The sequence below is a fragment of the Rhipicephalus microplus genome, chromosome 3 (genome assembly GCF_043290135.1).
Source record: "Rhipicephalus microplus isolate Deutch F79 chromosome 3, USDA_Rmic, whole genome shotgun sequence".
NCBI classification, from domain to species: Eukaryota; Metazoa; Arthropoda; class Arachnida; order Ixodida; family Ixodidae; genus Rhipicephalus; species Rhipicephalus microplus.
In genome coordinates, this window is record NC_134702.1 from 189016053 (window position 1) to 189037512 (window position 21460).

Genomic DNA, 21460 nt, shown 5'->3' on the forward strand with positions numbered 1-21460 from the left:
ACATCTGGAGCACTCATTAACGAGTTTCTTGGTGCTCATCACCTTGTTCAAACAATAAAGTAATCAATTATTTGAAATAAACAAAATCATCTCGTCATTGCTGCCTGATACAGTTTTTTTCATATATTGAGAAAAGCCGCTTATCTCTATAGTCAAAGAAAGTGGCAGCGCTGTTTGATGAATTGTATTTCATGTTATGCGCACCGGTAACTTGTGGTGCCGTAGTATTACAACAGGCAATAAAAAAAGATACCTCTAAAGTCGAGAGCGCTTTGGAGGTGCCAGGGATTGAACCCGAGATATCTCACATGCAAAGCGAGCGCTCTACCGCTGAGCTACACCCCCGTTACATCTGGAGCACTCATTAACGAGTTTCTTGGTGCTCATCACCTTGTTCAAACAATAAAGTAATCAATTAGTTGAAATAAACAAAATCATCTCGTCATTGCTACCTGATACGGTTTTTTCATATATTGAGAAAAGCCGCTTATCTCTATAGTCAAAGAAAGTGGCAGCGCTGTTTGATGAAATGTATTTCATGTTATGCGCACCGGTAACTCGTGGTGCCGTAGTATTACAACAGGCAATAAAAAAGTTACCGCTAAAGTCGAGAGCGCTTTGGAGGTGCCGGGGATTGATCCCGAGATTTCTCACATGCAAAGCGAGCGCTCTACCACTGAGCTACACCCCCGTTACATCTGGAGCACTCATTAACGAGTTTCTTGGTGCTCATCACCTTGTTCAAACAATAAAGTAATCAATTATTTGAAATAAACAAAATCATCTCGTCATTGCTGCCTGATACAGTTTTTTTCATATATTGAGAAAAGCCGCTTATCTCTATAGTCAAAGAAAGTGGCAGCGCTGTTTGATGAAATGTATTTCATGATATGCGCACCGGTAACTCGTGGTGCCGTAGTATTACAACAGGCAATAAAACAAGATACCGCTAAAGTCGAGAGCGCTTTGGAGGTGCCGGGGATTGATCCCGAGATATCTCACATGCAAAGCGAGCGCTCTACCGCTGAGCTACACCCCCGTTACATCTGGAGCACTCATTAACGAGTTTCTTGGTGCTCATCAGCTTGTTCAAACAATAAAGTAATCAATTAACTGAAATAAACAAAATCATCTCGTCATTGCCGGCTGATACAGTTTTTTCATCATTGAGGAAAGCCGTATATTTCTATAGTCAAATAAAATGACAGCGCTGTTCGATGAAATGTATTTCATGTTATGCGCACCGGTAACTCGTGGTGCCGTAGTATTACAACAGGCAATAAAAAAAGATACCTCTAAAGTCGACAGCGCTTTGGAGGTGCTGGGGATTGAACCCGAGATATCTCACATGCAAAGCGAGCACTCTACCGCTGAGCTACACCCCCGTTACATCTGGAGCACTCATTAACGAGTTTCTTGGTGCTCATCACCTTGTTCAAACAATAAAGTAATCAATTATTTGAAATAAACAAAATCATCTCGTCATTGCTGCCTGATACAGTTTTTTTCATATATTGAGAAAAGCCGCTTATCTCTATAGTCAAAGAAAGTGGCAGCGCTGTTTGATGAAATGTATTTCATGATATGCGCACCGGTAACTCGTGGTGCCGTAGTATTACAACAGGCAATAAAACAAGGTACCGCTAAAGTCGAGAGCGCTTTGGAGGTGCCGGGGATTGATCCCGAGATTTCTCACATGCAAAGCGAGCGCTCTACCACTGAGCTACACCCCCGTTACATCTGGAGCACTCATTAACGAGTTTCTTGGTGCTCATCAGCTTGTTCAAACAATAAAGTAATCAATTAACTGAAATAAACAAAATCATCTCGTCATTGCCGGCTGATACAGTATTTTCATCATTGAGGAAAGCCGTATATTTCTATAGTCAAATAAAATGGCAGCGCTGTTCGATGAAATGTATTTCATGTTATGCGCACCGGTAACTCGTGGTGCCGTAGTATTACAACAGGCAATAAAAAAAGATACCGCTAAAGTCGAGAGCGCTTTGGAGGTGCCGGGGATTGAACCCGAGATTTCTCACATGCAAAGCGAGCGCTCTACCGCTGGGCTACACCCCCGTTACATCTGGAGCACTCATTACCGAGTTTCTTGGTGCTCATCACCTTGTTCAAACAATAAAGTAATCAATTAGTTGAAATAAACAAAATCATCTCGTCATTGCCGGCTGAACAGTTTTTTCATCATTGAGGAAAGCCGCATATTTATACAGTCAAAGAAAATGGCAGCGCTGTTTGATGAAATGTATTTTATGATATGCGCACCGGTAACTCGTGGTGCCGTAGTATTACAACAGGCAATAAAAAAAGATACCGCTAAAGTCGAGAGCGCTTTGGATGTGCCGGGGACTGAACCCTGAACTTCTCAGATGCAAAGCGAGCGCTCTACCACTGAGCTACACCCCCGTTTCATCTGGAGCACCCATTAACGAGTTTCTTGGTGCTCATCAGCTTGTTCTAACAAAAAAATAATTCAATAGTTGAAATAAACAAAACCATCTCGTCATTGCCGCCTGATACAGTTTTTTCATCATTGAGGAAAGCCGCATATTTCTATAGTCAAAGAAATAGGCAGCGCTGTTCGATGAAATGTATTTCATGATATGCGCACCGGTAACTCGTGGTGCCGTAGTATAACAACAGGCAATAAAGAAAGATACCGCTAAAGTCGAGAGCGCTTTGGAGGTGCCGGGGATTGAAACCCGGGACTTCTCACATGCAAAGCGAGCGCTCCACCACTGAGCTACACTTCCGTTACCTTTAGAGCACTCATTAACGAGTTTCTTGGTGGTCATCAGCTTGTTCAAACAATAAATTAATCAATTAGTTGAAATAAACAAAATCATCTCGTCATTGCCCCCTGATACAGTTTTTTCATCATTGAGGCAAGCCGCATATTTCTTTAGTCAAAGAAAATGGCAGCGCTGTTCAACAAAATGTATTTAATGTTATGCGCACCGGTAACTCGTGGTGCCGTAGTATTACAACAGGCAATAAAAAAAGATACCGCTAAAGTCGAGAGCGATTCGGAGGTGCCGGGGATGGAACCCGGGACTTCTCACATGCAAAGCGAGCGCTCTACCACTGAGCTACACCCCCGTTACATCTGGAGCACTCATTAACGAGTTTCTTGGTGCTCATCAGCTTGTTTTAACAATAAATTAATCAATTAGTTGAAATAAACAAAACCATCTCGTCAATGCCGCCTGATACAGTTTTTTCATCATTGAGGAAAGCCGCATATTTCTATAGTCAAAGAAATAGGCAGCGCTGTTCGATGAAATGTATTTCATGATATGCGCACCGGTAACTCGTGGTGCCGTAGTATTACAACAGGCAATCAAAAAAGATACCGCTAAAGTCGAGAGCGCTTTGGAGGTGCCGGGGATGGAACCCGGGACTTCTCACATGCAAAGCGAGCGCTCTACCACTGAGCTTCACCCCCGTTACATTTGGAGCACTCATTACCGAGTTTCTTGGTGCTCATCAGCTTGTTCTAACAATAAAATAATTCAATAGTTGAAATAAACAAAATCATCTCGTCATTGGTGCCTGATACAGTTTTTTCATCATTGAGGAAAGCCGCTTATCTCTATAGTCAAAGAAAATGGCAGCGCTGTTCGATGAAATGTATTTCATGATATGCGCACCGGTAACTCGTGGTGCCGTAGTATTACAACAGGCAATCAAAAAAGATACCGCTAAAGTCGAGAGCGCTTTGGAGGTGCCGGGGATGGAACCCGGGACTTCTCACATGCAAAGCGAGCGCTCCACCACTGAGCTACACTTCCGTTACCTTTAGAGCACTCATTAACGAGTTTCTTGGTGGTCATCAGCTTGTTCAAACAATAAATTAATCAATTAGTTGAAATAAACAAAACCATCTCGTCAATGCCGCCTGATACAGTTTTTTCATCATTGAGGAAAGCCGCATATTTCTATAGTCAAAGAAATAGGCAGCGCTGTTCGATGAAATGTATTTCATGATATGCGCACCGGTAACTCGTGGTGCCGTAGTATTACAACAGGCAATCAAAAAAGATACCGCTAAAGTCGAGAGCGCTTTGGAGGTGCCGGGGATGGAACCCGGGACTTCTCACATGCAAAGCGAGCGCTCTACCACTGAGCTTCACCCCCGTTACATTTGGAGCACTCATTACCGAGTTTCTTGGTGCTCATCAGCTTGTTCTAACAATAAAATAATTCAATAGATGAAATAAACAAAATCATCTCGTCATTGGTGCCTGATACAGTTTTTTCATCATTGAGGAAAGCCGCTTATCTCTATATGCAAAGAAAATGGCAGCGCTGTTCGATGAAATGTATTTCATGATATGCGCACCGGTAACTCGTGGTGCCGTAGTATTACAACAGGCAATCAAAAAAGATACCGCTAAAGTCGAGAGCGCTTTGGAGGTGCCGGGGATTGAACCCGGGACTTCTCACATGCAAAGCGAGCGCTCTACTACTGAGCTACACCCCCATTACATCTGGAGCACTCGTTAACGAGTTTCTTGGTGCTCATCAGCTTGTTCAAACAATAAAGTAATCAAATAGTTGAAATAAACAAAATCATCTCGTCATTGCCGGCTGATACAGTTTTTTCATCATTGAGGAAAGCCGCTTATCTCTATAGTCAAAGAAAATGCAGCGCTGTTCGATGAAATGTATTTCATAATATGCGCACCGGTAACTCGTGGTGCCGTAGTATTACAACAGGCAATCAAAAAAGATACCGCTAAAGTCGAGAGCGCTTTGGAGGTGCCGGGGATGGAACCCGGGACTTCTCATATGCAAAGCGAGCGCTCTACCACTGAGCTTCACCCCCGTTACATTTGGAGCACTCATTAACGAGTTTCTTGGTGCTCATCAGCTTGTTCTAACAATAAAAAAATTCAATAGTTGAAATAAACAAAATCATCTCGTCATTGCTGCCTGATACAGTTTTTCATCATTGAGGAAAGCCGCATATTTCTATAGTCAAAGAAAATGGCAGCGCTGTTCGACGAAATGTATTTCATGATATGCGCACCGGTAACTCGTGGTGCCGTAGTATTACAACAGGCAATAAAAAAAGATCGGTAAAGTCGAGAGTGCTTTGGAGGTGCCGGGGATTGAACCCGGGACTTCTCACATGCAAAGCGAGCGCTCTACGTCTGAGCTACACCCCCATTACATCTGGAGCACTCATTATCGAGTTTCTTGGTGCTCATCAGCTTGTTCAAACAATAAAGTAATCAATTAGTTGAAATAAACAAAATCATCTCGTCATTGCCGGCTGATACAGTTTTTTAATCATTGAGGAAAGCCGTAAATTTCTATAGTCAAAGAAAATGGCAGCGCTGTTTGATGAAATGTATTTCATGATATGCGCACCGGTAACTCGTGGTGTCGTAGTATTACAACAGGCAATAAAAAAAGATACCGCTAAAGTCGAGAGCGCTTTGGAGGTGCCGGATATTGAACCCGAGAATTCTCACATGCAAAGCGAGCGCTCTTCCGCTGAGCTACACCCCCGTTACATCTGGAGCACTCATTAACAAGTTTCTTGGTGCTCATCACCTTGTTCAAACAATAAAGTAATCAATTAGTTTAAATAAACAAAATCATCTCGTCATTGCTGCCTGATACAGTTTTTTCATTATTGAGAAAAGCCGCATATTTCTATAGTCAAAGAAATAGGCAGCGCTGTTCGATGAAATGTATTTCATGATATGCGCACCGGTAACTCGTGGTGCCGTAGTATTACAACAGGCAATCAAAAAAGATACCGCTAAAGTCGAGAGCGCTTTGGAGGTGCCGGGGATTGAAATCCGGGACTTCTCACATGCAAAGCGAGCGCTCCACCACTGAGCTACACTTCTGTTACCTTTAGAGCACTCCTTAACGAGTTTCTTGGTGCTCATCAGCTTGTTCTAACAATAAATTAATCAATTAGTTGAAATAAACGAAACCATATCTCGTCATTGCCGCGTGATACAGTTTTTTCATCATTGAGGAAAGCCGCATATTACTATAGTCAAAGAAATAGGCAGCGCTGTTCGATGAAATGTATTTCATGATATGCGCACCGGTAACTCGTGGTGCCGTAGTATTACAACAGGCAATCAAAAAAGATACCGCTAAAGTCGAGAGCGCTTTGGAGGTGCCGGATATTGAACCCGAGAATTCTCACATGCAAAGCGAGCGCTCTTCCGCTGAGCTACACCCCCGTTACATCTGGAGCACTCATTAACGAGTTTCTTGGTGGTCATCAGCTTGTTCAAACAATAAATTAATCAATTAGTTGAAATAAACAAAATCATCTCGTCATTGCCCCCTGATACAGTTTTTTCATCATTGAGGCAAGCCGCATATTTCTTAAGTCAAAGAAAATGGCAGCGCTGTTCAACAAAATGTATTTAATGTTATGCGCACCGGTAACTCGTGGTGCCGTAGTATTACAACAGGCAATAAAAAAAGATACCGCTAAAGTCGAGAGCGATTCGGAGGTGCCGGGGATGGAACCCGGGACTTCTCACATGCAAAGCGAGCGCTCTACCACTGAGCTACACCCCCGTTACATCTGGAGCACTCATTAACGAGTTTCTTGGTGCTCATCAGCTTGTTTTAACAATAAATTAATCAATTAGTTGAAATAAACAAATTCATCTCGTCATTGCCACCTGATACACTTTTTCATCATTGAGGAAAGCCGCATATTACTATAGTCAAAGAAATAGGCAGCGCTGTTCGATGAAATGTATTTCATGATATGCGCACCGGTAACTCGTGGTGCCGTAGTATTACAACAGGCAATCAAAAAAGATACCGCTAAAGTCGAGAGCGCTTTGGAGGTGCCGGGGATTGAACCCGGGACTTCTCACACGCAAAGCGAGCGCTCTACCACTGAGCTACACCCCCGTTACATCTGGAGCACTCATTAACGAGTTTCTTGGTGCTCATCAGCTTGTTTTAACAATAAATTAATCAATTAGTTGAAATAAACAAATTCATCTCGTCATTGCCGCCTGATACAGTTTTTCATCATTGAGGAAAGCCGCATATTTCTATAGTCAAAGAAATAGGCAGCGCTGTTCGATGAAATGTATTTCATAATATGCGCACCGGTAACTCGTGGTGCCGTAGTATTACAACAGGCAATCAAAAAAGATACCGCTAAAGTCGAGAGCGCTTTGGAGGTGCCGGGGATTGAAACCCGGGACTTCTCACATGCAAAGCGAGCGCTCCACCACTGAGCTACACTTCCGTTACCTTTAGAGCACTCATTAACGAGTTTCTTGGTGGTCATCAGCTTGTTCAAACAATAAATTATCAATTAGTTGAAATAAACAAAATCATCTCGTCATTGCCCCCTGATACAGTTTTTTCATCATTGAGGCAAGCCGCATATTTCTTTAGTCAAAGAAAATGGCAGCGCTGTTCAACAAAATGTATTTAATGTTATGCGCACCGGTAACTCGTGGTGCCGTAGTATTACAACAGGCAATAAAAAAAGATACCGCTAAAGTCGAGAGCGATTCGGAGGTGCCGGGGATGGAACCCGGGACTTCTCACATGCAAAGCGAGCGCTCTACCACTGAGCTACACCCCCGTTACATCTGGAGCACTCATTAACGAGTTTCTTGGTGCTCATCAGCTTGTTTTAACAATAAATTAATCAATTAGTTGAAATAAACAAAACCATCTCGTCAATGCCGCCTGATACAGTTTTTTCATCATTGAGGAAAGCCGCATATTTCTATAGTCAAAGAAATAGGCAGCGCTGTTCGATGAAATGTATTTCATGATATGCGCACCGGTAACTCGTGGGGCCGTAGTATTACAACAGGCAATCAAAAAAGATACCGCTAAAGTCGAGAGCGCTTTGGAGGTGCCGGGGATTGAAACCCGGGACTTCTCACATGCAAAGCGAGCGCTTCAGCACTGAGCTACACTTCCGTTACCTTTAGAGCACTCATTAACGAGTTTCTTGGTGGTCATCAGCTTGTTCAAACAATAAATTAATCAATTAGTTGAAATAAACAAAATCATCTCGTCATTGCCCCCTGATACAGTTTTTTCATCATTGAGGCAAGCCGCATATCTCTATAGTCAAAGAAAATGGCAGCGCTGTTCGATGAAATGTATTTCATGATATGCGCACCGGTAACTCGTGGTGCCGTAGTAGTACAACAGGCAATCAAAAAAGATACCGCTAAAGTCGAGAGCGCTTTGGAGGTGCCGGGGATTGAACCCGGGACTTCTCACATGCAAAGCGAGCGCTCTACTACTGAGCTACACCCCCATTACATCTGGAGCACTCATTAACGAGTTTCTTGGTGCTCATCAGCTTGTTCAAACAATAAAGTAATCAAATAGTTGAAATAAACAAAATCATCTCGTCATTGCCGGCTGATACAGTTTTTTCATCATTGAGGAAAGCCGCTTATCTCTATAGTCAAAGAAAATGCAGTGCTGTTCGATGAAATGTATTTCATAATATGCGCACCGGTAACTCGTGGTGCCGTAGTATTACAACAGGCAATCAAAAAAGATACCGCTAAAGTCGAGAGCGCTTCGGAGGTGCCGGGGATGGAACCCGGGACTTCTCATATGCAAAGCGAGCGCTCTACCACTGAGCTTCACCCCCGTTACATTTGGAGCACTCATTAACGAGTTTCTTGGTGCTCATCAGCTTGTTCTAACAATAAAAAATTCAATAGTTGAAATAAACAAAATCATCTCGTCATTGCTGCCTGATACAGTTTTTCATCATTGAGGAAAGCCGCATATTTCTATAGTCAAAGAAAATGGCAGCGCTGTTCGACGAAATGTATTTCATGATATGCGCACCGGTAACTCGTGGTGCCGTAGTATTACAACAGGCAATAAAAAAAGATCGGTAAAGTCGAGAGTGCTTTGGAGGTGCCGGGGATTGAACCCGGGACTTCTCACATGCAAAGCGAGCGCTCTACGTCTGAGCTACACCCCCATTACATCTGGAGCACTCATTATCGAGTTTCTTGGTGCTCATCAGCTTGTTCAAACAATAAAGTAATCAATTAGTTGAAATAAACAAAATCATCTCGTCATTGCCGGCTGATACAGTTTTTGAATCATTGAGGAAAGCCGTAAATTTCTATAGTCAAAGAAAATGGCAGCGCTGTTTGATGAAATGTATTTCATGATATGCGCACCGGTAACTCGTGGTGTCGTAGTATTACAACAGGCAATAAAAAAAGATACCGCTAAAGTCGAGAGCGCTTTGGAGGTGCCGGTGTTTGAACCCGGGACTTCTCACATGCAAAGCGAGCGCTCTACCACTGAGCTTCACCCCCGTTACATTTGGAGCACTCATTACCGAGTTTCTTGGTGCTCATCAGCTTGTTCTAACAATAAAATAATTCAATAGTTGAAATAAACAAAATCATCTCGTCATTGGTGCCTGATACAGTTTTTTCATCATTGAGGAAAGCCGCTTATCTCTATAGTCAAAGAAAATGGCAGCGCTGTTCGATGAAATGTATTTCATGATATGCGCACCGGTAACTCGTGGTGCCGTAGTATTACAACAGGCAATCAAAAAAGATACCGCTAAAGTCGAGAGCGCTTTGGAGGTGCCGGGGATGGAACCCGGGACTTCTCACATGCAAAGCGAGCGCTCCACCACTGAGCTACACTTCCGTTACCTTTAGAGCACTCATTAACGAGTTTCTTGGTGGTCATCAGCATGTTCAAACAATAAATTAATCAATTAGTTGAAATAAACAAAACCATCTCGTCAATGCCGCCTGATACAGTTTTTTCATCATTGAGGAAAGCCGCATATTTCTATAGTCAAAGAAATAGGCAGCGCTGTTCGATGAAATGTATTTCATGATATGCGCACCGGTAACTCGTGGTGCCGTAGTATTACAACAGGCAATCAAAAAAGATACCGCTAAAGTCGAGAGCGCTTTGGAGGTGCCGGGGATGGAACCCGGGACTTCTCACATGCAAAGCGAGCGCTCTACCACTGAGCTTCACCCCCGTTACATTTGGAGCACTCATTACCGAGTTTCTTGGTGCTCATCAGCTTGTTCTAACAATAAAATAATTCAATAGTTGAAATAAACAAAATCATCTCGTCATTGGTGCCTGATACAGTTTTTTCATCATTGAGGAAAGCCGCTTATCTCTATAGTCAAAGAAAATGGCAGCGCTGTTCGATGAAATGTATTTCATGATATGCGCACCGGTAACTCGTGGTGCCGTAGTATTACAACAGGCAATCAAAAAAGATACCGCTAAAGTCGAGAGCGCTTTGGAGGTGCCGGGGATTGAACCCGGGACTTCTCACATGCAAAGCGAGCGCTCTACTACTGAGCTACACCCCCATTACATCTGGAGCACTCATTAACGAGTTTCTTGGTGCTCATCAGCTTGTTCAAACAATAAAGTAATCAAATAGTTGAAATAAACAAAATCATCTCGTCATTGCCGGCTGATACAGTTTTTTCATCATTGAGGAAAGCCGCTTATCTCTATAGTCAAAGAAAATGCAGCGCTGTTCGATGAAATGTATTTCATAATATGCGCACCGGTAACTCGTGGTGCCGTAGTATTACAACAGGCAATCAAAAAAGATACCGCTAAAGTCGAGAGCGCTTTGGAGGTGCCGGGGATGGAACCCGGGACTTCTCATATGCAAAGCGAGCGCTCTACCACTGAGCTTCACCCCCGTTACATTTGGAGCACTCATTAACGAGTTTCTTGGTGCTCATCAGCTTGTTCTAACAATAAAAAAATTCAATAGTTGAAATAAACAAAATCATCTCGTCATTGCTGCCTGATACAGTTTTTCATCATTGAGGAAAGCCGCATATTTCTATAGTCAAAGAAAATGGCAGCGCTGTTCGACGAAATGTATTTCATGATATGCGCACCGGTAACTCGTGGTGCCGTAGTATTACAACAGGCAATAAAAAAAGATCGGTAAAGTCGAGAGTGCTTTGGAGGTGCCGGGGATTGAACCCGGGACTTCTCACATGCAAAGCGAGCGCTCTACGTCTGCGCTACACCCCCATTACATCTGGAGCACTCATTATCGAGTTTCTTGGTGCTCATCAGCTTGTTCAAACAATAAAGTAATCAATTAGTTGAAATAAACAAAATCATCTCGTCATTGCCGGCTGATACAGTTTTTTAATCATTGAGGAAAGCCGTAAATTTCTATAGTCAAAGAAAATGGCAGCGCTGTTTGATGAAATGTATTTCATGATATGCGCACCGGTAACTCGTGGTGTCGTAGTATTACAACAGGCAATAAAAAAAGATACCGCTAAAGTCGAGAGCGCTTTGGAGGTGCCGGATATTGAACCCGAGAATTCTCACATGCAAAGCGAGCGCTCTTCCGCTGAGCTACACCCCCGTTACATCTGGAGCACTCATTAACAAGTTTCTTGGTGCTCATCACCTTGTTCAAACAATAAAGTAATCAATTAGTTTAAATAAACAAAATCATCTCGTCATTGCTGCCTGATACAGTTTTTTCATTATTGAGAAAAGCCGCATATTTCTATAGTCAAAGAAATAGGCAGCGCTGTTCGATGAAATGTATTTCATGATATGCGCACCGGTAACTCGTGGTGCCGTAGTATTACAACAGGCAATCAAAAAAGATACCGCTAAAGTCGAGAGCGCTTTGGAGGTGCCGGGGATTGAAACCCGGGACTTCTCACATGCAAAGCGAGCGCTCCACCACTGAGCTACACTTCTGTTACCTTTAGAGCACTCATTAACGAGTTTCTTGGTGCTCATCAGCTTGTTCTAACAATAAATTAATCAATTAGTTGAAATAAACAAAACCATATCTCGTCATTGCCGCGTGATACAGTTTTTTCATCATTGAGGAAAGCCGCATATTACTATAGTCAAAGAAATAGGCAGCGCTGTTCGATGAAATGTATTTCATGATATGCGCACCGGTAACTCGTGGTGCCGTAGTATTACAACAGGCAATCAAAAAAGATACCGCTAAAGTCGAGAGCGCTTTGGAGGTGCCGGATATTGAACCCGAGAATTCTCACATGCAAAGCGAGCGCTCTTCCGCTGAGCTACACCCCCGTTACATCTGGAGCACTCATTAACGAGTTTCTTGGTGGTCATCAGCTTGTTCAAACAATAAATTAATCAATTAGTTGAAATAAACAAAATCATCTCGTCATTGCCCCCTGATACAGTTTTTTCATCATTGAGGCAAGCCGCATATTTCTTAAGTCAAAGAAAATGGCAGCGCTGTTCAACAAAATGTATTTAATGTTATGCGCACCGGTAACTCGTGGTGCCGTAGTATTACAACAGGCAATAAAAAAAGATACCGCTAAAGTCGAGAGCGATTCGGAGGTGCCGGGGATGGAACCCGGGACTTCTCACATGCAAAGCGAGCGCTCTACCACTGAGCTACACCCCCGTTACATCTGGAGCACTCATTAACGAGTTTCTTGGTGCTCATCAGCTTGTTTTAACAATAAATTAATCAATTAGTTGAAATAAACAAATTCATCTCGTCATTGCCACCTGATACACTTTTTCATCATTGAGGAAAGCCGCATATTACTATAGTCAAAGAAATAGGCAGCGCTGTTCGATGAAATGTATTTCATGATATGCGCACCGGTAACTCGTGGTGCCGTAGTATTACAACAGGCAATCAAAAAAGATACCGCTAAAGTCGAGAGCGCTTTGGAGGTGCCGGGGATTGAACCCGGGACTTCTCACACGCAAAGCGAGCGCTCTACCACTGAGCTACACCCCCGTTACATCTGGAGCACTCATTAACGAGTTTCTTGGTGCTCATCAGCTTGTTTTAACAATAAATTAATCAATTAGTTGAAATAAACAAATTCATCTCGTCATTGCCGCCTGATACAGTTTTTCATCATTGAGGAAAGCCGCATATTTCTATAGTCAAAGAAATAGGCAGCGCTGTTCGATGAAATGTATTTCATGATATGCGCACCGGTAACTCGTGGTGCCGTAGTATTACAACAGGCAATCAAAAAAGATACCGCTAAAGTCGAGAGCGCTTTGGAGGTGCCGGGGATTGAAACCCGGGACTTCTCACATGCAAAGCGAGCGCTCCACCACTGAGCTACACTTCCGTTACCTTTAGAGCACTCATTAACGAGTTTCTTGGTGGTCATCAGCTTGTTCAAACAATAAATTAATCAATTAGTTGAAATAAACAAAATCATCTCGTCATTGCCCCCTGATACATTTTTTTCATCATTGAGGCAAGCCGCATATTTCTTTAGTCAAAGAAAATGGCAGCGCTGTTCAACAAAATGTATTTAATGTTATGCGCACCGGTAACTCGTGGTGCCGTAGTATTACAACAGGCAATAAAAAAAGATACCGCTAAAGTCGAGAGCGATTCGGAGGTGCCGGGGATGGAACCCGGGACTTCTCACATGCAAAGCGAGCGCTCTACCACTGAGCTACACCCCCGTTACATCTGGAGCACTCATTAACGAGTTTCTTGGTGCTCATCAGCTTGTTTTAACAATAAATTAATCAATTAGTTGAAATAAACAAAACCATCTCGTCAATGCCGCCTGATACAGTTTTTTCATCATTGAGGAAAGCCGCATATTTCTATAGTCAAAGAAATAGGCAGCGCTGTTCGATGAAATGTATTTCATGATATGCGCACCGGTAACTCGTGGGGCCGTAGTATTACAACAGGCAATCAAAAAAGATACCGCTAAAGTCGAGAGCGCTTTGGAGGTGCCGGGGATTGAAACCCGGGACTTCTCACATGCAAAGCGAGCGCTCCAGCACTGAGCTACACTTCCGTTACCTTTAGAGCACTCATTAACGAGTTTCTTGGTGGTCATCAGCTTGTTCAAACAATAAATTAATCAATTAGTTGAAATAAACAAAATCATCTCGTCATTGCCCCCTGATACAGTTTTTTCATCATTGAGGCAAGCCGCATATTTCTTTAGTCAAAGAAAATGGCAGCGCTGTTCAACAAAATGTATTTAATGTTATGCGCACCGGTAACTCGTGGTGCCGTAGTATTACAACAGGCAATCAAAAAAGATACCGCTAAAGTCGAGAGCGCTTTGGAGGTGCCGGGGATGGAACCCGGGACTTCTCACATGCAAAGCGAGCGCTCTACCACTGAGCTTCACCCCCGTTACATTTGGAGCACTCATTACCGAGTTTCTTGGTGCTCATCAGCTTGTTCTAACAATAAAATAATTCAATAGTTGAAATAAACAAAATCATCTCGTCATTGGTGCCTGATACAGTTTTTTCATCATTGAGGAAAGCCGCTTATCTCTATAGTCAAAGAAAATGGCAGCGCTGTTCGATGAAATGTATTTCATGATATGCGCACCGGTAACTCGTGGTGCCGTAGTATTACAACAGGCAATCAAAAAAGATACCGCTAAAGTCGAGAGCGCTTTGGAGGTGCCGGGGATTGAACCCGGGACTTCTCACATGCAAAGCGAGCGCTCTACTACTGAGCTACACCCCCATTACATCTGGAGCACTCATTAACGAGTTTCTTGGTGCTCATCAGCTTGTTCAAACAATAAAGTAATCAAATAGTTGAAATAAACAAAATCATCTCGTCATTGCCGGCTGATACAGTTTTTTCATCATTGAGGAAAGCCGCTTATCTCTATAATCAAAGAAAATGCAGTGCTGTTCGATGAAATGTATTTCATAATATGCGCACCGGTAACTCGTGGTGCCGTAGTATTACAACAGGCAATCAAAAAAGATACCGCTAAAGTCGAGAGCGCTTCGTAGGTGCCGGGGATGGAACCCGGGACTTCTCATATGCAAAGCGAGCGCTCTACCACTGAGCTTCACCCCCGTTACATTTGGAGCACTCATTAACGAGTTTCTTGGTGCTCATCAGCTTGTTCTAACAATAAAAAATTCAATAGTTGAAATAAACAAAATCATCTCGTCATTGCTGCCTGATACAGTTTTTCATCATTGAGGAAAGCCGCATATTTCTATAGTCAAAGAAAATGGCAGCGCTGTTCGACGAAATGTATTTCATGATATGCGCACCGGTAACTCGTGGTGCCGTAGTATTACAACAGGCAATAAAAAAAGATCGGTAAAGTCGAGAGTGCTTTGGAGGTGCCGGGGATTGAACCCGGGACTTCTCACATGCAAAGCGAGCGCTCTACGTCTGAGCTACACCCCCATTACATCTGGAGCACTCATTATCGAGATTCTTGGTGCTCATCAGCTTGTTCAAACAATAAAGTAATCAATTAGTTGAAATAAACAAAATCATCTCGTCATTGCCGGCTGATACAGTTTTTGAATCATTGAGGAAAGCCGTAAATTTCTATAGTCAAAGAAAATGGCAGCGCTGTTTGATGAAATGTATTTCATGATATGCGCACCGGTAACTCGTGGTGTCGTAGTATTACAACAGGCAATAAAAAAAGATACCGCTAAAGTCGAGAGCGCTTTGGAGGTGCCGGATATTGAACCCGAGAATTCTCACATGCAAAGCGAGCGCTCTTCCGCTGAGCTACACCCCCGTTACATCTGGAGCACTCATTAACAAGTTTCTTGGTGCTCATCACCTTGTTCAAACAATAAAGTAATCAATTAGTTTAAATAAACAAAATCATCTCGTCATTGCTGCCTGATACAGTTTTTTCATTATTGAGAAAAGCCGCATATTTCTATAGTCAAAGAAATAGGCAGCGCTGTTCGATGAAATGTATTTCATGATATGCGCACCGGTAACTCGTGGTGCCGTAGTATTACAACAGGCAATCAAAAAAGATACCGCTAAAGTCGAGAGCGCTTTGGAGGTGCCGGGGATTGAAACCCGGGACTTCTCACATGCAAAGCGAGCACTCCACCACTGAGCTACACTTCTGTTACCTTTAGAGCACTCATTAACGAGTTTCTTGGTGCTCATCAGCTTGTTCTAACAATAAATTAATCAATTAGTTGAAATAAACAAAACCATATCTCGTCATTGCCGCGGGATACAGTTTTTTCATCATTGAGGAAAGCCGCATATTACTATAGTCAAAGAAATAGGCAGCGCTGTTCGATGAAATGTATTTCATGATATGCGCACCGGTAACTCGTGGTGCCGTAGTATTACAACAGGCAATCAAAAAAGATACCGCTAAAGTCGAGAGCACTTTGAAGGTGCCGGGGATTGAACCCGGGACTTCTCACATGCAAAGCGAGCGCTCTACCACTGAGCTACACCCCCGTTACATCTGGAGCACTCATTAACGAGTTTCTTGGTGCTCATCAGCTTGTTCAAACAATAAAGTAATCAATTAGTTAAAATAAACAAAATCATCTTGTCATTGCCGGCTGATACAGTTTTTTCATCATTGAGGAAAGCCGCACATTTGTATAGTCAAAGAAAATGGCAGCGCTGTTTGATGAATTGTATTTCATGATATGCGCACCGGTAACTCGTGGTGCCGTAGTATTACAACAGGCAATCAAAAAAGATACCGCTAAAGTCGAGAGCGCTTTGGAGGTGCCGGGGATTGAACCCGGGACTTCTCACATGCAAAGCGAGCGCTCTACAACTGAGCTACACCCCCGTTACATCTGGAGCACCCATTAACGAGTTTCTTGGTGCTCATCAGCTTGTTCTAACAATAAAATAATTCAATAGTTGAAATAAACAAAATCATCTCGTCATTGGTGCCTGATACAGTTTTTTCATCATTGAGTAAAGCCGCTTATCTCTATAGTCAAAGAAAATGGCAGCGCTGTTTGATGAATTGTATTTCATGATATGCGCACCGGTAACTCGTGGTGCCGTAGTATTACAACAGGCAATCAAAAAAGATACCGCTAAAGTCGAGAGCGCTTTGGAGGTGCCGGGGATTGAAACCCGGGACTTCTCACATGCAAAGCGAGCGCTCCACCACTGAGCTACACTTCCGTTACCTTTAGAGCACTCATTAACAAGTTTAATGGTGCTCATCAGCTTGTTCAAACAATAAATTAATCAATTAGTTGAAATAAACAAAATCATCTCGTCATTGCTGCCTGATACAGTTTTTTCATTATTGAGAAAAGCCGCATATTTCTATAGTCAAAGAAATAGGCAGCGCTGTTCGATGAATTGTATTTCATGATATGCGCACCGGTAACTCGTGGTGCCGTAGTATTACAACAGGCAATAAAAAATGATACCGCTAAAGTCGAGAGCGATTCGTAGGTGCCGGGGCTTGAACCCGGGACTTCTCACATGCAAAACGAGCGCTCTACCACTGAGCTACACCCCTTTTTTTCTTTATTGCCTGCTTCGCAAACAGTACAAATCAATATAAGAATACAGTGCAGTGTCACGTGTAAAAGTGCTGTCACATCTTCCAGCACATGGGGGTTAAAAAGGCAGACGCTTTATGCCGACCAACTTATCTAAACATGGCAACCACTCTGGCTTATCTTGTGCCTCGTATGCAGTCATCAAATACTGTACACTTTCTATGAAGTACTCTCGAGCGGGCCGGGGATTCACGTCTACGTTTCGCACTGCCATCCGTGTTCGCCACACACTGTGAAGAACCAATACCATGAACATATCGTAGGGCACACCGCCTACATTTATGACTGGCAAAAAACGGATGCCATACTGTGTAACTGGCAGCTCTTTCTTCAGGGTCCTTTGAAGGATGTCCCAGAGAAAGACTGCATCGGTACAGTCTAGAAAGATGTGGTCAACTGTCTCAAGTTTTCTGCAGATAATGCAATCAACTGACGGGACGAATATTCCTTTTTTCTCGGAGCCATGGATTGGTAGGGAGTGTGCCGCTGTGAAGTTTGAAAAATAATGTCTTCATTGATGGTCTAATTGGCATCTTTTTTTCACTCTTTTCAAGACGTCATCCCCGGGCCCATTAGGGTACAATGTTCTATACAGAGGCTCTGGCAACATGGTTTCTACAAGGTCCTTGTACAGTCTCTTTCGCGAAACCCTAGAGAGATACTCCATCGAAAATCGCACTCTCAATATTTCCACAGCAGCAATCACTTCTTTCATGTACCCCTTAGGTCTTTTTGTCACCCCATTGACAGTGGTTACAATGAAATCAGGCAAAAAATGGGACAGCCGCACATGTATCAATGTTCTCAAAAAACGATCATCTTGATCTCGTAAAAAAACAAACCTAGATACTATCTGTCTCAGGAACAAGTGTACAAGACCAAGCCCCCCACTTTTCACAGAACGGAACAGATTTGTTCGGCTTGTCCTTTCCCACGTGGACGCCCAGATAAACACTGCGATCACTCTGTGTAGCTTTTGTACAGCAACACGTGGCATGAATAGAACTTGTAAAACATACCATACTCGTGAAATAAGAAATATGTTGCTCACTGTTGACCTCGTAAACATTGAGAAATCGCGCCCACCCCACGTTTTTGTCTTGTCTCTTAGTTGCTGTCTCTTGTTTCCAATATTCTGTTGTGTCTCTGTAGTGTTGGAGAGGTACCCCTAAGTACTTGTCAGGTATAACCTTCCATGTAATGCTTTCAAATATTGATGGTGTGTTCTGCCAATTTCCGTGCCATATTCCAAGACATTTACTCCAGTTGACTCTACTATCAGTGCAATCACAGAAGAATTTCACATCGTTTAGTGCTTCTCTAATACTCTCCCGATCTTCGCAGAACACAGCAATATCGTCGGCGTAACTAAGTATTTTGACCTCTGCAGACATCAAATGAAACCCCCGCACCTGATCATTCTGTATCACTTTCTGGCATAGAGGTTCTAAATAGATAGCAAAAAGCAGTGCTGATGCAGGGCACCCTTGTTTTACACTCGATAAAACTTGTATATTATCACTAAGCTGTTTGTTTATTACAATTTTTGTAGTGCATCCCGTGTACGCCATTCGGACCCCTTCCAACACCACAGACCCTATATTGACATAGTCAAGAATGCTGAAAAGTATGTCATTGTTCACGCGGTCAAATGCCTTCTCGAGATCGATTTGTAGCATAGCTACTTTACCGTCAAACTCCTCGCAGCATTCTAACATATTTCGGGCTATATGAATGTTCGTCATAATTGTTCTGCCTTTTATGCCACAAGTCCGATGTGGTCCAACTATTTTTGTAATCACTGTTTGAATTCGCCTGGCCAAAACACCCATGAATATTTTGTAGTCAACATTCGCTAGGGTTATGGGTCTGTAGGATGTGACGGACAGCTGTTTCCTGGGATCTTCAGTTTTTGGGATTAACACGATGTGTGTTCTCCGAAAAGATATTGGCAACTCTTTCCTCTCGTATGCCTCATCGAACACATTCCACAAAGCTTCTGCCACAAGATTTTTAAATTTCTTATAGAATGCTACACCTAGTCCATCTGGACCGGGTGTTTTACCGTTTTTCATTTTTTCAATGGTGATTTCGATTTCTCTGACCGAGATGGGTGCTTCTAGTCTCGCTTTTACGTCATCCTCAAGCTTCGGCATAAGTGACAAGAAACGCCGACTATACGTACTCGTGTCCGCTCTGACGCCTCCCAACAGTTCTTGGAAATATTCCACAAACGCGTGCTCAATCTCGGTTTTATCTGTGGTGACTTCATTTTTGTGTTCTATCGCCCTTATCTCGTTTCTTGTCGCGTAGCTCTTTTCATCTGTGACGGCACGTTTTGTGGGAGCCTCGCCACACCATAATCTTCCTGCGCGTGCGCGTACCACCGCTCCTCTGTACCTTTCGGTATCTACGGCTTCTAATTCTTGTTTCACTCTTCTTATTTCTTTACTGCGCTCCCCTGGTTGCGCGCATTCTTGACATAGCAAAAAATCAAGCTCACATTGCAGTTGTCATTCTTTTTTCAGGTTAGTGCGTTTTATTGACACTGATTTTCCAATTGCTTCTATTTTTACTTTTTCCTTGAAGCACTCCCATGTGTAAATTGAACTACTTGCGTCACCTTTCGCCACTTCTTTTATTTCCTTTTCAGCATTTTCTACAAACTTCTCATCCTCGAGTAGCTTTTCATTTACCTTCCAGAGTCCCCAATTGAATTTGGGCTTTTCTTTTTTATTAATGGTGAACATTACTAGACTATGGTCACTAAATGAAACATTCTTCACTGCGTAGCCCTGGCACATAGGAAGCAGGGACGTAAACACGTATGCTCTGTCAAGTCTAGCTCTACTGTTGAGCTGGTAATGCGTATAGCGAGTACCCTGCGCCAGTACATAGCCCACGTCGTCCAAGTTCCGCTCACGCGTCATTGAATCCAATACCAAGGCACTAGAGTCACGTACAAAGTTTTCACATGCCCTGTCTTCGGCATTACACGCACAGTTGAAATCGCCTAGAATTATAACTGCCTTCTCGCATGATAGATACGTATCGAGACTTTCGAAGAATATTTTCCTATCTTGTTGTCTATTTGGCGCATATACGCACACAACGCGCCAACTAATGCCGGAAAGAAGAAAATCACATGGAATTAATCGCCCTTCATTATCACTGTGTACACTTTTTTCGACAATGCCAACTGTGTTCCTTATAAATAGAAGACATCCGCCTGAAGTATCTACAGAATGACTCACACATATATTGTATCTGGAGCGGAAGTTCAAAAATATGGTGTCCATCTGTTCTTCAGATTCAATTTTCGTTTCCTGCACAGCGGCGATATCAACGTCATTTTCAAGAAACAAACGACGTAACTGATACTGTCGCCTCTTCGAGCGTAAACCTCTAACGTTAAAAGTTGCGACGCGTAAGGCTGACTCTATATTGAAAGCCATGATTTTTGTTTAGGGAAGGGAGTACAAAACACAGTGTTTACTTTAGGTGAACGTTTCTAAAAAACGGCTTTAGTTTTACTGAAAATTTTGCGGCAATCGGTCCAGGTTTTACAGAGGCATGGTGTGCGTAAACTCCGCTCACTTACGGGTTACTTTCCATCCGGAAAAAAGGCACAAAAAAACTCAAGCCCCAGGAAGCTTTTGCGAAGGCTGTCTGGCCTCCGCCCGTGGATTAGTCTGCAAGTTCGGCCGTGGCTTCAACGTTGGTCGCCTCATTCCTATGGTTTTTGCTGGTGGTTCTTCTCGACCAACGTCTCCGGAGGTAGTGAAGTCTTCCCCAACAATGTCTCTTGGTCGCTTTCCAGCTAGTCCACTGCCTGCGTTGTCGCTGATTTCCATGTCGTCTTGCAGTGTGTCTGCGTCGCTGGGAGCCTTCACAGTCGGCAGGTGCTGTTCTGGCTTGTCTGTCGTTATCGGTTTTTCTGGCTCTGGTTCGGATGCCTTGTTCTCGACCTTTTCATTGTCCATCCTACTAGGCCTGCTCAGTTTCACCAATTCTGGGGTCACCTCTTCCTTCCTCGCAGTCGCGCTCGCTGCCTCTTCAGCTTCATGCTCATCCATTAACAGCTCTGCGTGGTCGTTGCCACTCGGAGGTTCGGTGACGCTGG

General features: G+C 43.2%; 34 non-coding genes across 34 annotated transcripts; all 34 read right to left on the minus strand.

Moving 5' to 3' along the window:
- Nucleotides 1-273: 273 nt before the first annotated feature.
- Nucleotides 274-345, minus strand: TRNAA-UGC (transfer RNA alanine (anticodon UGC)). The gene has a single exon. It is a non-coding gene; the product is annotated as a tRNA-Ala (tRNA).
- A 274-nt stretch (nt 346-619) lies between these two features.
- On the minus strand, nt 620-691 carry TRNAA-UGC (transfer RNA alanine (anticodon UGC)). Its single transcript has one exon. It is a non-coding gene; the product is annotated as a tRNA-Ala (tRNA).
- Nucleotides 692-967: 276 nt separating this feature from the next.
- On the minus strand, nt 968-1039 carry TRNAA-UGC (transfer RNA alanine (anticodon UGC)). Its single transcript has one exon. It is a non-coding gene; the product is annotated as a tRNA-Ala (tRNA).
- A 274-nt stretch (nt 1040-1313) lies between these two features.
- Nucleotides 1314-1385, minus strand: TRNAA-UGC (transfer RNA alanine (anticodon UGC)). Its single transcript has one exon. It is a non-coding gene; the product is annotated as a tRNA-Ala (tRNA).
- Nucleotides 1386-1661: 276 nt separating this feature from the next.
- Nucleotides 1662-1733, minus strand: TRNAA-UGC (transfer RNA alanine (anticodon UGC)). The gene has a single exon. It is a non-coding gene; the product is annotated as a tRNA-Ala (tRNA).
- Nucleotides 1734-2007: 274 nt separating this feature from the next.
- Nucleotides 2008-2079, minus strand: TRNAA-UGC (transfer RNA alanine (anticodon UGC)). Its single transcript has one exon. It is a non-coding gene; the product is annotated as a tRNA-Ala (tRNA).
- Nucleotides 2080-2698: 619 nt separating this feature from the next.
- On the minus strand, nt 2699-2771 carry TRNAA-UGC (transfer RNA alanine (anticodon UGC)). Its single transcript has one exon. It is a non-coding gene; the product is annotated as a tRNA-Ala (tRNA).
- Nucleotides 2772-3045: 274 nt separating this feature from the next.
- TRNAA-UGC (transfer RNA alanine (anticodon UGC)) lies at nt 3046-3117 on the minus strand. The gene has a single exon. It is a non-coding gene; the product is annotated as a tRNA-Ala (tRNA).
- A 274-nt stretch (nt 3118-3391) lies between these two features.
- On the minus strand, nt 3392-3463 carry TRNAA-UGC (transfer RNA alanine (anticodon UGC)). The gene has a single exon. It is a non-coding gene; the product is annotated as a tRNA-Ala (tRNA).
- A 274-nt stretch (nt 3464-3737) lies between these two features.
- Nucleotides 3738-3809, minus strand: TRNAA-UGC (transfer RNA alanine (anticodon UGC)). Its single transcript has one exon. It is a non-coding gene; the product is annotated as a tRNA-Ala (tRNA).
- A 274-nt stretch (nt 3810-4083) lies between these two features.
- On the minus strand, nt 4084-4155 carry TRNAA-UGC (transfer RNA alanine (anticodon UGC)). The gene has a single exon. It is a non-coding gene; the product is annotated as a tRNA-Ala (tRNA).
- A 274-nt stretch (nt 4156-4429) lies between these two features.
- On the minus strand, nt 4430-4501 carry TRNAA-UGC (transfer RNA alanine (anticodon UGC)). The gene has a single exon. It is a non-coding gene; the product is annotated as a tRNA-Ala (tRNA).
- A 616-nt stretch (nt 4502-5117) lies between these two features.
- On the minus strand, nt 5118-5189 carry TRNAA-UGC (transfer RNA alanine (anticodon UGC)). The gene has a single exon. It is a non-coding gene; the product is annotated as a tRNA-Ala (tRNA).
- Nucleotides 5190-6504: 1315 nt separating this feature from the next.
- Nucleotides 6505-6576, minus strand: TRNAA-UGC (transfer RNA alanine (anticodon UGC)). The gene has a single exon. It is a non-coding gene; the product is annotated as a tRNA-Ala (tRNA).
- Nucleotides 6577-6849: 273 nt separating this feature from the next.
- Nucleotides 6850-6921, minus strand: TRNAA-UGC (transfer RNA alanine (anticodon UGC)). The gene has a single exon. It is a non-coding gene; the product is annotated as a tRNA-Ala (tRNA).
- Nucleotides 6922-7194: 273 nt separating this feature from the next.
- TRNAA-UGC (transfer RNA alanine (anticodon UGC)) lies at nt 7195-7267 on the minus strand. The gene has a single exon. It is a non-coding gene; the product is annotated as a tRNA-Ala (tRNA).
- Nucleotides 7268-7540: 273 nt separating this feature from the next.
- TRNAA-UGC (transfer RNA alanine (anticodon UGC)) lies at nt 7541-7612 on the minus strand. Its single transcript has one exon. It is a non-coding gene; the product is annotated as a tRNA-Ala (tRNA).
- A 621-nt stretch (nt 7613-8233) lies between these two features.
- TRNAA-UGC (transfer RNA alanine (anticodon UGC)) lies at nt 8234-8305 on the minus strand. The gene has a single exon. It is a non-coding gene; the product is annotated as a tRNA-Ala (tRNA).
- A 615-nt stretch (nt 8306-8920) lies between these two features.
- Nucleotides 8921-8992, minus strand: TRNAA-UGC (transfer RNA alanine (anticodon UGC)). Its single transcript has one exon. It is a non-coding gene; the product is annotated as a tRNA-Ala (tRNA).
- A 274-nt stretch (nt 8993-9266) lies between these two features.
- On the minus strand, nt 9267-9338 carry TRNAA-UGC (transfer RNA alanine (anticodon UGC)). Its single transcript has one exon. It is a non-coding gene; the product is annotated as a tRNA-Ala (tRNA).
- Nucleotides 9339-9612: 274 nt separating this feature from the next.
- TRNAA-UGC (transfer RNA alanine (anticodon UGC)) lies at nt 9613-9684 on the minus strand. The gene has a single exon. It is a non-coding gene; the product is annotated as a tRNA-Ala (tRNA).
- Nucleotides 9685-9958: 274 nt separating this feature from the next.
- Nucleotides 9959-10030, minus strand: TRNAA-UGC (transfer RNA alanine (anticodon UGC)). Its single transcript has one exon. It is a non-coding gene; the product is annotated as a tRNA-Ala (tRNA).
- Nucleotides 10031-10304: 274 nt separating this feature from the next.
- On the minus strand, nt 10305-10376 carry TRNAA-UGC (transfer RNA alanine (anticodon UGC)). The gene has a single exon. It is a non-coding gene; the product is annotated as a tRNA-Ala (tRNA).
- A 2003-nt stretch (nt 10377-12379) lies between these two features.
- Nucleotides 12380-12451, minus strand: TRNAA-UGC (transfer RNA alanine (anticodon UGC)). Its single transcript has one exon. It is a non-coding gene; the product is annotated as a tRNA-Ala (tRNA).
- A 273-nt stretch (nt 12452-12724) lies between these two features.
- On the minus strand, nt 12725-12796 carry TRNAA-UGC (transfer RNA alanine (anticodon UGC)). Its single transcript has one exon. It is a non-coding gene; the product is annotated as a tRNA-Ala (tRNA).
- Nucleotides 12797-13069: 273 nt separating this feature from the next.
- On the minus strand, nt 13070-13142 carry TRNAA-UGC (transfer RNA alanine (anticodon UGC)). The gene has a single exon. It is a non-coding gene; the product is annotated as a tRNA-Ala (tRNA).
- Nucleotides 13143-13416: 274 nt separating this feature from the next.
- TRNAA-UGC (transfer RNA alanine (anticodon UGC)) lies at nt 13417-13488 on the minus strand. The gene has a single exon. It is a non-coding gene; the product is annotated as a tRNA-Ala (tRNA).
- A 621-nt stretch (nt 13489-14109) lies between these two features.
- Nucleotides 14110-14181, minus strand: TRNAA-UGC (transfer RNA alanine (anticodon UGC)). Its single transcript has one exon. It is a non-coding gene; the product is annotated as a tRNA-Ala (tRNA).
- Nucleotides 14182-14455: 274 nt separating this feature from the next.
- Nucleotides 14456-14527, minus strand: TRNAA-UGC (transfer RNA alanine (anticodon UGC)). The gene has a single exon. It is a non-coding gene; the product is annotated as a tRNA-Ala (tRNA).
- A 615-nt stretch (nt 14528-15142) lies between these two features.
- TRNAA-UGC (transfer RNA alanine (anticodon UGC)) lies at nt 15143-15214 on the minus strand. Its single transcript has one exon. It is a non-coding gene; the product is annotated as a tRNA-Ala (tRNA).
- A 969-nt stretch (nt 15215-16183) lies between these two features.
- Nucleotides 16184-16255, minus strand: TRNAA-UGC (transfer RNA alanine (anticodon UGC)). The gene has a single exon. It is a non-coding gene; the product is annotated as a tRNA-Ala (tRNA).
- A 274-nt stretch (nt 16256-16529) lies between these two features.
- On the minus strand, nt 16530-16601 carry TRNAA-UGC (transfer RNA alanine (anticodon UGC)). Its single transcript has one exon. It is a non-coding gene; the product is annotated as a tRNA-Ala (tRNA).
- A 274-nt stretch (nt 16602-16875) lies between these two features.
- Nucleotides 16876-16948, minus strand: TRNAA-UGC (transfer RNA alanine (anticodon UGC)). Its single transcript has one exon. It is a non-coding gene; the product is annotated as a tRNA-Ala (tRNA).
- Nucleotides 16949-17222: 274 nt separating this feature from the next.
- On the minus strand, nt 17223-17293 carry TRNAA-UGC (transfer RNA alanine (anticodon UGC)). The gene has a single exon. It is a non-coding gene; the product is annotated as a tRNA-Ala (tRNA).
- Between the last annotated feature and the right edge of the window lie 4167 nt (nt 17294-21460).